A 13,118-nucleotide genomic window follows, 5' to 3' on the forward strand; every position below is an offset into this window, starting at 1 on the left:
TAATGGGGGAGCTTAGAGGGGGCACAGGAGGCTGATGGGCCCTCAGACAGGAACAGCCTCCTGGTCTCCCTCTTCCAGAATGTCAGCTCTCCCTGTAGGTGGGGGTACCCCTACTGCTGTCTTTGGAGCTGCCACCTCCCCCTTAGCTTTGCTTTGTGTGTGTGTGCTCAGTCACTTCAATTATGTCTGACTCTTTGTGACCCTATGGACTATAGCCCACCAGGCTCCTCTATCCATGGGGATTCTCCAGGCCAGAAAACTGAAGTGGGTTGCCATGCCCTCCTCCAGGGTAGCCTTGTTTGAGTGTGCTCAAAAAAAAAAAAAAAAAAAAAAATTCAAATGGGTAAAATTGAAGATCTAATTGGTTTTATTCAATGATTAAAGAATGCAGCAGCATCCCACCTAGTGAGTAGAGGATGCTCAGAGGAATTACACAAAATGGATGGTTTTTATAGGCAGGAGGAGGGTGAGGCAAGGAAGCTCTTTAGCAAAAGACAAGAAAGGATTGTTTCAGACCAGGTCACCTTCTTGGGGGCAGAGGCAGGGGATGAAGGTCTATCATGCAGGTTACCTCTTCATCCCTTGGTGGGGGAAATGGAGATGGCCCCGTGATAGATGATCTCATTGGTGCTGACCAGGAAATTCCAGACTGGCTTAGTACCATTACCTTCCTGGGGAAGGGCAAACTATAGTTGTCAGATCTGTCAGCAGAGGCTTTAGTACAGGAGATGTCATCTGGGGCCTTTGGGTTTCTCTTTAACAGAGGGCTGTCTCTTTCTTTCCTGATTTTCTGGTAATGCTCTTCCACAGGCTGCCTGTGGCCATGATGAGAGAAAGACAGGAGACAGAGGGATCCAGGTGGGAAGCTGGTCTGGTCATCCTTCACCCCAGCAAGTCTGCTTTTCACTCCACTCAGCCGTGCTGTTGGGCCTGTGCCCAGCTGAGTCTCAGTTCAGTTTCTCCAGTGTCCAGGTCATAACCTAAACCTGGGAGGCCCACATGGCAGAATCCACTCAAGTGAGGAGGTGGGTAGTGGAGTAGATAATTACGGAAGGACTATGTGGGTTCAAGCCCCAGCTCTCCGCTCTCAGCAGCTGTGTGACCCCATGTCAGTGCATGCCTATGGGCCTCACTTTCTTCCTCCCACTTTTTGGAGTTGTTCCAGTTAATGTGATTAACAGATTGAATGAGTCAAGACCATAAAGCACAGAGTCAGGTTTATCATAAGCACTTGGTTATGTTGACTATGACATCATAATGAACTGTGATTAATTATAGGAGGGCCACCATGTCCTTCTTCATTGCTCAATGAGATGATGTACTTGCCAGGTGTTGCAAGGGTCCTGGGCCAGTTCTCTGAATTCTATTTCCTTCCTTTTCTCCTTGATGAAGGCCCTTTTCTTTCATTGTTCATTGTAGGAGACTCAACTTTAATCAATAAACCTGCAGAAATGTAATCAGAAGGGAGACATCCTGGTCTAAGATGTAAGGGGCCAGGTCCTCCTTGGCCCCAGATAACTGTCCAAAGGCCTGGCTTTCTAATGGTTCAGGCCCCACAGGCCTTTCAAAGTTATCCTACCTCTATGGCATGCTCCCCACTGCTGCAGGACCAGGAAGAACTCACAAAAGGGGAACCCCCAGCCCTGGCACAACCACCAGCCTGACCTGGGGCCTGGGGCAGCCAGCTTCTCTGCTCTCCCTCCTTCTGAGTGAGCACCATCTTTCCCTCTTGATTTGTCTCCCTTTTTCTGTGGGTATCTGTGTTGAGTAATTCTATGTGTCAACCTGCCTGGGCCCCAGGGCACCCGGATATTTGGTAATACATTATTTTGTGTGTTTTTTTGTGAGGTTGTTTCTGGATAAGGTTAACATGTAAATCAGTAGCTTAAGTAAAGCAGATTGCCCTTCCTATATGGGTGGGCCACATCCAATCAGTTGAAGGCCTGAAAAGAACAAAAAGGTAGACCATCTCCTGAGTAAGACCGAATTCCTCTTGTCTGACTGCTTGCTGACTGAGATGGTGGCTTTTTCCTACCTTCTGAGAGGAACTGAAGTACTGGTTCTTCCTGGCACTTGAGCCTGCCAGCTCTTGGGATGGAACTTATACCATTGGCTCTTCCACTTCTCAGGCCTTCAGACTCAGACTGGAGCTACACCATTTGCTCTCCTTGGTCTCCAGCTTGCCGACTCACCCTGCAGATCCTGGGACTTGTCAGCCTCCATGTCATGTAAGCCAATTTTGTAGAATAAATCTTTCTATGTATCTGTATGTGTTATTGCTCAGTCATGTCCAACTCTTTGCAACCTTCTGGACTGTAGCCCGTGAGGCTCCTCTGTCCATGGGATTTTACAGGTAAGAATACTGGAGTGGGTTGCCATTTCCTTCTTCAGAGGATCTTCCCAACCCTGGGACTGAACCCACATCTCCTGAGAGACCTGCTTTGGCAGGTGGATTCCTTACCACTGAGCCACCTGGGGTGCCCCTTTCTATGTATATGCACATCTTATTGGTTCCATTTTCTGGATTACCCTGACGACCACCCTACTAGGGAGCACCCTACTCCCGTAGTGCAGGGACCTTCCTTCCAGGCTCCACAGCCCTTCCTCATTTCTCCCATGTGGCCCAGGAGCCCCCCTGCTGAAGAGGCTCCTAGTCCTCCCAAAGGGGCATGTCATTTGATACCCCTGGGCCTGTGACCCCTCCTGTTCCATAAATGCCCATGTGTTTGGGGAGCTCTGCTTGGCATCAGCAAGAAGACACTGCCAATCCCAACTCCATCCTGGCTTCACTTACTCAGAGGGAAGCAGAAAACGTGATGAATAAAATCCATCCGAGAGCCCTGACCTGGGTGTTGATCAGACCTTGTGTCAGAAGCAGCAGTGTTACAATTAAGTAAATGGATGACCTCAATTCGGAGACAGTGTTTGTTGAATTGAATCTTCAGCAGGTTAACTTTCCTCAGATGAGTAAAAATGATATTTGGGATTAAGTTTTCACTGTGCTGAATGCATTACTGGATTTCTGCTCCACGTCATTGGAAAGGGGACGTAACCTTCACTGAGGAGGTCTGTGGGGACTAGGACAGGTGGCTAGCTGTGGAGCGCGGAGTGACCACAGGGGATTAAGGCTGTGCATGACTCATTTCACACTGAGAATAAGCTGATTTGTTTTTGTTTTTCAATAAGCCTTATTAAACTGTCTGCCACTCACGCTGGATCTGCAGGAGCATCACAAGGCAGGGCTTGGCCGGCAGAAAAACCACTTGCAAACAAGAGCACCTTCCTGCATCAAATCAGGAATAACCTGGAGAGCATCGCTGGCTGGGGGCCCCAGGGAAGGGCCGGAAGGCACACTCTCAGGGAGCAGTTGACTGTGGGCAGCCTTGGGCCACTTGCCAAGCTTCAGGGGCTGCTGTACCAGGTCAAGTGGGCACGGCTGGCTTTCCCTGCTGGTCTCCCTGCATCTGTCAGCCTTTTTGGAGCTCCTTGTAGTGAGGCTTTTCTGAACTGTACTTTATTTCCCTTTCAGATACCCTCGTCTCCCCTTTCCCATCCTCTCCGCAGCCCCTCTAGAGACCTTGCCTTAGTCCTAGGATAGAATGTTCTGGGGGGCTTCTCTGGTGGCTCAGTGGTAAAGAATCCACCTGCCAATGCAGGATATAGGGGTTCGATCCCTGGTCCAGGAAGATCCCACGTGCAGTGGGATAAGCCCCTGTGCCATAACTACTGAACCTGTGCTCTGGAGTCCAGGAGGTACAATTACTGAGCCTACACACTGCCACTACTGATGCCCGAGTGCCATAGAGCCTGTGCTCCACAATAAGAGAAGCAACTGCAACAGGAACCTGTGCCCCACAACGAAGATTAGCCACAACTCGAGAAAGCTTGAGCACAGCATCAAAGTCCCAGCGCAGCCAAAACCAAATTTAAGAGAAAGTATGTTCTGGGAACGTTCAAGCATCCTCTGGATCCTTTCAGGAGACCCAAGAGGTCAAAACTATTCTCATCAGAGAATATTATGCTGTTATTTGCCTTTTCCCCTTTCCTTCTCTCATGAGTGTGCGGTGGGGTTTTCTGGAAGCTATGTGACATGTGATAATGTCATCACCCTGATGGACTGTGCACTTCTGTGTTCTTGTTTGCTGCACATTTCTCAGCTTTAATTGTGAGTATGGAAAATATCAATAGATACAAACGCCATGAGCATAAGCCCTTTGGGATTCTTCAAAATTCTTTAAGAGTATAAAAGGGTCTTGAGACTAAAAAGTTTGAGAATCTCTGTTCTGTATCTTTCCTGTATTTTTCCTTCAAGGTGAAGTACCATGTTTATTGTCATATTTATGTTTTAACCATTCAACACATACAAAACTGTGCTAATGTTTGGCTCGGTAAAGACGTATTTTTTAAAATGTGTAATCAACCAAGTTTTTGTGTTATGTCCCAACTCCATTTTCCCCATGAACTCTATTTTTATTATGTAATTTTAAAAATTGTTTTAATTGTGGTAAAATATATGTAACATAGGGTTTCCCTGGTGGCTCAGACAGTAAAGAATCTGCCTGCAATGCAGGCGACCCGGTTTTGATCCCTGGGTCGGGAAGATCTCCTGGGGAAGGGTATGGCAACCCACTCCAGCACCCTTGCCTGGAGAATTCCATGGGCAGAGGAGCCCTGTGGGCTACAGTCCAGGAGGTCACAGAGTCAGACACAAATGAATGGCTAACACATTCACTTCCTCTGGTTTTAAAGCTATGAGGACTTAAATTCTCTGTGCCTTAGGCTCGTTCTCTCTAAAACCAGGATACACCACCCTCCTCTCTGGGTGGTTGTGAGGATGAAGAAAGCTCCTAGAGGGGAATCACAGGGAGCTCTGAAGGAGGTCTATGGTTGTGTGAAGGCCTGGGGAGGGGGAGAGTCTGGTACAGGGAGGACTGGCAGGTGAGGAGAGGGCAGCACCTCAATTTGCCAAGTGAGGAGCAGACGGTGAAGAGTGGAGAGAAAAGAGGAGGAGAAGCCACGTCACGATGGGTCTCATGGTACTTGGAAAGTTTGGGTTTTGTTCGGAGGCAATGGGGAGCCATGGAAGGTTTTAGGCAGAAAGAGACAGTCAGATGTGCATTTCATAAAGGTCCTTAGACTGCAAGGAGAACCAACTAGTCAATCCTAAAGGAAATCAGTCCAGAATATTCATTGGAAGGACTGATGCTGAAGCTGAAACTCCAATACTTTGGCCACCTGATGCAAAGAACTGACTCCTTGGAAAAGACCCTGATGCTGGGAAAGATTGAAGGTAGGAAGAGAAGGGGATGACAGAGAATAAGATGGTTGGGTGGCATCACTGACTCGATGGACATGAGTTTGAGCAAGTTCTGGGAGTCGGTGATGGACAGAGAAGCCTGGTACGCTGCCGTCCATGGGGTCGCAGAGAGTTGGACACGACTGAGTGACTGAACTGAACTGAAAAGTCAATGTGAGCAGGTGGGAAGTGCACTGGTGGGGGACACAGTGGGAGACAGTGAGGACACTATTGCGGCAGCTAGGAAAGACACAGCTGGGTGACTTCACAGCAGAACCCCAGAGAAATGCCCTTGGCATCTCTGATCTTTCCTAGAAGTTTCTCTTCCCTGCTTCACATTGCCTCTTTCTTTTAATGTACAGTCTCCCAAAACTTCATCATTATCCCGAGCACTCCTGGGTCCACCATCAGCACTCACCCCCTCTTGAGGTAAGCCAGGTGGTTAGCAGGACAGAGACCACTCCCTGCCCCTCAAGCATGCCCCTTGGGGTGCCTCCATTCAAGAGCTTATCAAGGTATTCAGAAACAAGCTGGCTGTCTGGCTAGGGTATCTTTGCCAAGAGAATACGAGCTGATGCAGTCACTACAGTGGTTGCTTCTGGTTCCTCCTGTCCTCTGGTGCCCCTCCCCAGGGGCCATCGGACCATCACCCCAAGAGAGGATCGCTGTCGTAACACAATGAAGAGAACAAGAGTTCAATTTTTGGCTTTTCAGTTTTGAAAGCCAAGGTCCGGTGATGGAACAAAAGATCTGGAAGGCTGTGTGGCCAACTCAAGCCAATTTCCACACACCCAGGAGAGAAGATCCAGTGAGTCCCAGTGAGGACTGGGTGGTCGGGGGGTCAAGGGGAGCAAGAAGCTGAGGTGGGCTTGTCCTCCCCAGCTGAGTTCCTGTGTATACTATGAGCAGGGAGAGGGGAGGCGGGGAACACAACAGAACCTAAGTACGTTTGAAGATCTGCGAGCAGAAATGGGTATGTGCCTAGCAAAAGGATGCAGGAAAGGGCGCGGGTCTGTGCCCAGGAAAGGGATTTGGATTCTATTCTAACAGCTTTGGGAAGCCAGTGGGGATGGACCAGGGCTGCGAAGTCTGATTTACATTTTTTAAAAACACTTTGGAAAGACTGAATCGGAAGCTCCAGTACTTTGGCCACTTGATGCAAACAGCTGACTCACTGGAAAAGACCTTGATGCTGGGAAAGATTGAAGGCAGAAGAGAGCAACAGAGGATGAGATGGCTGGATGGCATCACCGATGCAATGGACATGAACTTGGGCAAGCTCTGGGAGATGGTGAAGGACAGGGAAGCCTGGCAAATCGTAGTCCATAGGGTTACAAAGAGTCGGACGTGGCTGAGTGACTGAACCACAACAAAGACACTCTGTTCAGGTTGGAGAATGGAATAAAGCGTTGAACCTTTTGGTGTGGAAAGGAGAGAAAACTTTTTGTTACTTACAACCCATGCTCCTTCCTAAGGAGAGTAAACTCCATTATACGAAAGACCCTTCTGTCCCCCTGTCAAAAAATCTAGGGGCAGAGGCTGGAACGAATTGAATTTCAGTGTATAAGAAAAGGGAGGGATTTTATTTATTCTTGGCAACTGTTCTTCTGAGAGAGGACAGAAATATGGAGAGAAAAGGAAAGATCAAATAAAAGTCCAAAGATCAGAGTCCCAATTTAGAAATGTTTGGGGGAATTTTTAGCAACAGGCACACTGAACTCAGAATTTTAAGTTATATGTACCTTAAGGTGGGCTTCCCAGATGGTGCTAAGTGGTAAAGAATCCCCCTGGCAGTGCAGGAGATGCTAGAGACATGGGTTCGATCCCTGGGTTGGGAAGACCCCCTGGAGAAGGAAATAGCAACCTACTCCAGTATTCTTGTCTGGAAAATTCCAAGAACAGAGGAGCCTGGCAGGCTACAGTCCATGGGATCGCAAAGAGACATGACTGCGTGACTGAACACAGCACATCTTAAGCTATACATCCTTTCAGTTCCCCTAAAGTTTCAGTAGTCTGCATGCACAGTAAGAGGGTGTGTGTGTATATTACAGAAAAGGGCTTCATCTGGATTAATGTGGCACAGGAAAAAACAACATGTGTGGGATCATTAACAGAATTTCAGGGTTGCTCAGAGTGGAGAATCAGTGGTGTCCCTAAAACTTCAACAACTCACCCTTCTCTCAGAAAACATGGCAGGGCACTGACCTGGGAAGATCTATAGAATGGAGATTGGAAGCATTATTACTTAGAATTTAAGGAGCAAGTCATCACCAGCTGGTATCTGATCTGTAAACACTTAGGTGTTTATAAGGTAATTTCATGTTTTACCTAAAACTGACATGATATTTTAAAAAAGGCTGTCCTTGAGAAATTATCGCCCTCTGGTTTTGGAGTTGAAGATTATTCTGAGTGAGAACTGCAAGATCTTCTTAAGAAGTGATCAGGCGGTGTCTAGTACAATTTAAACACATACTTCCTCTGACTCAGCAATCAGGACTCTGCCCTACAATATCAAAACCCCAGAATGTCAGGAGAGATGCATAGTAATTATTAGAGGATCCTTTATAATAATAACAAAATAAAAACAAAACCCCCAACAACAACAAAACCCAACCTGGAAACAACTTGAATGTCCATCGACAGAAGGAAAAGTGAAGTCACTCAGTCGTGTCTGACTCTTTGCGACCCCACGGACTGTAACCCTACCAGGCTCCTCCATCCATGGGATTTTCCAGGCAAGAATACTGGAGTGGGTTGCCATTTCCTTCCTCCAGAGATCTTCCCAACCCAGGGATTGAACCTGGGTCTCCCGCATTGTAGGCAGATGCTTTACCATCTGAGCCAAAACTCATGGTTACTGTAGACTGAATGTTTGTGTCCTCAAATTCATGTGTTGAAAACTACCCCTCAACATGATGGCAATTGGAGCTGGGGCTTTTGGAGGGTGCTTGGTCATGACAGTGGGGCCCTCATGAGTGGGATTAGTGCTCTTATAAAAGAGACCCCATGGAGCTCCCTCCCCTCTTCTGCCACATGAGAACGCAGTGAGAAGGCCATCCCTGAAACAGGAGGCAGGCCCTCACCAGTCACTGGGCGTGCCAGTACCTTGATCCTGGACCTCCCAGCCTCCAGATTGTGAGGAATAAATTCCTGTTGTTTGTAAGCCACCCGGACTGTGATATTTCTGTTACGATGGCCTGAAAGGACTAAGAAGACAATGGTACATCCTCAGAAAGAGATACAGCAGAGCTGTTAAAGAAGAATGACCCAGATCCACCTCGCGAGCTGGAACAATACCCGGACAGACTGCTATATTTTTTTTAAACAAAGCAAGTTTAGAAATGCTATGTTTCCCCATTTCATCTGGGGAAAAAAACCAGCAGGTCAATGTGTTTTTATAAGCATTAAATAAAAATTAGTGTACATATCAAAATAGTAATCCTCAGACAGTTAGGATTAAAAGGAGAGAAGGAAAGACCATGAACTTAAAAATATATATACCTATATAAATCTATTTCTGCTTCATTGATTATGCTAAAGCCTTTGACTGTGCAGATCACAACAAACTGTGGAAAATTCTTCAAGAGATGGGGATACCAGACCATCTTATCTGCCTCCTGAGAAATCTGTGTGCAGGTCAAGAAGTTAACAGAACTGGACATGGAACAACAGACTGGTTCCAAATAGGGAAAGGAGTACATCAAGGCTATATATTGTCACCCTGCCTGTTTAACTTATATGCAGAGTACATCATGCAAAATGCCGGACTGAAAGAAGCACAACTTGGAATCAAGGTTGCTGGGAGAAATATCTATAACCTCAGATATGCAGATGACACCACCCTTATGGCAGAAAGTGAAGAACTAAAGAGCCTCTTGATGAAAATGAAAGAGGAGAGTGAAAAAGATGGCTTAAAACTCAACTTTCAAAAAAAAAGACCATGGCATCTGGTCCCATCACTTCATGGCAAATGGATGGGGGAACAATGGAAACAGTGACAGACTTTATTTTGGGGGGCTCCAAAATCACTGAAGATGATGACTGCAGCCACCAGATTAAAGGACCCTTACTCCTTGGAAGAAAAGCTATGACAAACCTAGACCACATATTAAAAAGCAGGGATATTACTTTGCTGACAAAGGTCTGTATAGTCAAAGCTATGATTTTTCCAGTAGTCATGTATAGATGTGAGAGTTGGGAGTATAAAGAAGGCTGAGTGCTGAAGAATGGATGCTTTTGAACTGTGGTGTTGGAGAAGACTCTTGAGAATCCCTTGGACTGGAAGGAGATCCAACCAGTCAATCCTAAAGGAAATCAATCCTGAATATTCATTGGAGGGACTGATGCTGAGGCTGAAGCTCCAATACTTTGGCCACCTGATGTGAAGAACTGACTCACTGGAAAAGACCCTAATGCTGAGAACGATTGAAGGCAGGAAGAGAAGGGGATGACAGAGGATGAGATGGTTGGATGGCAACATGGACTCAATGGACATGAGTTTGAGCCAACTCCAGGAGATGGTGAAGGATAGGGAAGCCTAGGGTGCTGCAGTTCATGGAGTCACAAAGAGTTGGACATGACTGAGTGACTGAACAACCATATAATACTTTTTATATTGTGTGATTTGGTTCTATATTTGCACAATGAAGTAAGAAAAACTCCTGAATTACTTTGAGCAGGTGCTATCATTCCAAGCAGTGAGGTGGAGGGGTGTCCTGGGGTTTTGTGAATACCTGATATTTCCCTGGGGCACAAAACAAGACAACACAGTACTTGATTCTCTAAGGGGCCACCCCCAAGTATTGCCTTTTGCACAAGAGTGTGTGAATGTGGGTAGGTGAGTGGGGGTGGGGGAGGAGGGGTATAGCTCCAGCCAGTCCTTTTAAACCCCTTATCCTATGCATCTTTATCCACAACCCTCTTGAATAACCAAGAGTTGAAAAAGGACAGTGTTGAAGATGGGGTTTCTAAGATGGAAGCTGAGTTTCCTTATGCAAACAGAGTAGGTGGAAAATTTGACAAAACTCTATGAGATGGCTGGCAGAGTCCCAGGAAAGCTTAAATTATCTCCAGGCTTGAATTTTCCTGGTAGAGACTTAAATTTTCCTCATCCTGTTGCATGGAGAATCCAGCTGGCGAAGGAATCCTGAGTAACATGGGCCCCTGCTGGCCATTTCTCTTTCCCTCTTCTTCCTGTCTCTCCACTTCCTCTGTGCGTGTGTGTGTGTGTGTGCCTGTGCGCGTGCACACGTGGGTGCTCAGTCATGTCTAACTCTTTGCAACCCCATGGACTGTAGCCTGCCAGGCTCCTCTGTCCATGGGATTCTCTAGACAAGTATACTGGAGTGTGTTGCCATTTCCTCCCCCAGAGGATCTTCCCAATCATAGGATTGAACCTGTGTCTCTTGCATATCCTGCATTTTGGCAGGTGGATTCTTTACCGCTGTGCCACCTGGAAAACCCTGAGCTCTATCTATCTCTGCATTTCCTGTCTCCCCACTTTCCTTCTCAGTCTCTACTTCCTGTGTCCACCTCTTGCCTATCTGTCCTCATCTCACCTGTCTTAACCTGCCGCTTAATGTCCTGGGGCTGGCCTGGGAGCGCAGACCCCTCTTGGTCTCAGCTCTTCCAGAGTTGGCCCCATAGGGGGACAGCTGTGCCATGTAGCCTCCTCTGGTTTCACAAAGCAGTGGGACTCGGGGTTTTATCAGCTGGATTTCTTTCCTGACTTAGTTTTCTCTTTGCTCTACCCCTTATCAGCTCCAGTGTGAGGAAGGTGAGGAGGCAGACGTGGCTTTGGGAAGCTTCTTCATCAGGTGAACCAGGACTTGGACTGGAAAGAAAAGGCTGAGAGGGGGTCCCGGCTCTGCAAATGGGGCTGGGCAGTGGAGAGCTGACTGTTCAAGTTCCCTGGGTTTCCTCCATCTTTAAGATTTAACAAGAGGCAAGCAGCCACTGGCTCTTCAAACAGGGCCTGCCAGGAAGGTTTGTAAAGCACCCTCCTTCAGGGTCCTGGCCAGAGCTCCAGCAGACTGGGGCTTGGGCCATTCAGTATAAAAAATATTAAATGAACAATGACTCTCTGCACACAAGTGGCAACTCTCCACTTTGGGGGGGGTGTATTTTCCACTTGAAAAGCTAATGAAAACCAGTCACGGTGAAAAACTCAACAGAAGAATGAATTTAGACTTTCTTTTCTTTAAGAAGAGAACAACACCATGTTCTGGGTGGTTCTCTGTGGAATCTAGACTCAGGGAGAAGAGGGGACTGTGACTCTTGGAGTCCCCCAGACTCCCATTGGAAACTGGGCCTTGAGGGTGGACAGGAGGCTGAGTGGGGTTGGCCATGGCTGATGAGGCAGAAAATGTGTTCAGTCTTCAGGGGGGTGTGGGGAATGTCTGGGTAGAGATTTCTGGAACATCTAAAAATAGTGGGAAAGTCAGAGCCAGAGAGCTGGAGAGAGACAGGAACTCAGACAGCTGTTTTAATAAATTTGACACTTTCTTAGCTGTTTCTTTTTTAGTTCCTGTGCTGAGGTGGCTATGGGGGAAATCTGGGCTGAGTCTAAAATGCTCCAGGTGTGATATTCTCTGTTCACGGCTTAATGAGACAAATGGCTTTTCCTTCTGAGCATGCCGCCTTCACTGGGGCACTGGATCTAGATGGATCCTCCCACCCACCAGAAACCCCTGCTTCCAGGAACCTTCTGAGCTCCTCCCACCCTGGCTCTTCTCCACCATCCTCCAGGGCACTGACAACATGGCTCATTTCTACTGCTTCTTCTGCCCTGTGAATCTATTAGATGCTCTCTCTCTTTCCACTTAACAACCTTCAATGGCTCCCTACTGTTTCCAGAAGTTACCCTTTTTAGGTTGCCACTCAAAGTTCTTTATAATCTTGCTCCCACCTCTAGCTGCATCTGCCATCACTACCCTGAAGTCCTCTTAACTTCCAGAATGAAGCCAAGGATGTATGCCCCTAACTGTGCTCATTTACACCCAGGGGCTTTTGCGTATGTGATCCCGCTCCAGGAGTTCCTTTCCCTTCTGTTTTGCCTGCTGTGGATTCTCTGAGTCCTTGAAGAAGCAGCTCAGATATTGTTCTGCCCTTACCGCTGCCTGTGCTACCTTGAAGTCTGTCCCGAGCTCCCAAGGCAGAGTGGCGGACCCCAATGGGAGTGCTTTGGACACCGAGTGGCGATTATTCAGACCGTGGCCACATTTATCCTTCAGGGTCGCAGGGTCCTTGTCTGTGAAATGGAAATAATAGGACCTCCGGCATGAGGGGAGGGGAGGATTACAAATGAAGCAAAGCCTGCAAGACCCCTGGAAGCACCCTGTTAATTGCTGATCTGTTGTTGTTCAATCGCTAAGTCGTGTCTGACTCTTTGCCACTCCATGGACTGAAGCACACCAGGCTTTTCTGTCCTTCACCAACTTCTGGAGTCTACTCAAACTCATGTCCATTGAGTTGGTGATGCCATCCAACCATCTCATCCTCTGTTGTCCCCTTCTCCTCCTGCCCTCAGTCTTTCCTAGCATCAGGATCTTTTCCAATGGGTCAGCTCTTCCCATCTGGTGGCCAAAGTATTGGAGCTTCAGCTTCAGCATCAGTCCTTCCAATGAACACCCAGGACTGATTCCCTTTAGGATTGACTGGTTTGATCTCCCGGGGGTCCAAGGGACTCTCAAGAGTCTTCTCCAGCAGTGCAATTCTTCATGGTCCAGTTCTCACATCCATACATGACTACTGGAAAAACCATAGCTTTGACTATATGGACCTTTTTCAGCAGAGTGATTATATTATTAGATGGTGGACATTT

General features: G+C 47.4%; 1 long non-coding RNA gene across 4 annotated transcripts in view; it reads right to left on the bottom strand.

Annotated features, from left to right (window-relative positions):
* LOC133239459 (uncharacterized) overlaps nt 1–13,118 on the bottom strand; it is a 94,486-nt gene that overhangs the window by 25,058 nt on the left and 56,310 nt on the right. For 3 of the 4 annotated variants that reach the window (XR_009733839.1, XR_009733837.1, XR_009733838.1), the window contains one exon: nt 350–1,443. The exons of the other annotated variant lie outside the window; for it this stretch is intronic. This is a non-coding gene — a long non-coding RNA (uncharacterized LOC133239459). Of the gene's footprint in view, nt 1–349; nt 1,444–13,118 lie in introns of those variants that run through there. 4 annotated transcript variants of the gene reach the window in all.

This window comes from Bos javanicus, chromosome 26 (genome assembly GCF_032452875.1).
Source record: "Bos javanicus breed banteng chromosome 26, ARS-OSU_banteng_1.0, whole genome shotgun sequence".
NCBI classification, from domain to species: Eukaryota; Metazoa; Chordata; class Mammalia; order Artiodactyla; family Bovidae; genus Bos; species Bos javanicus.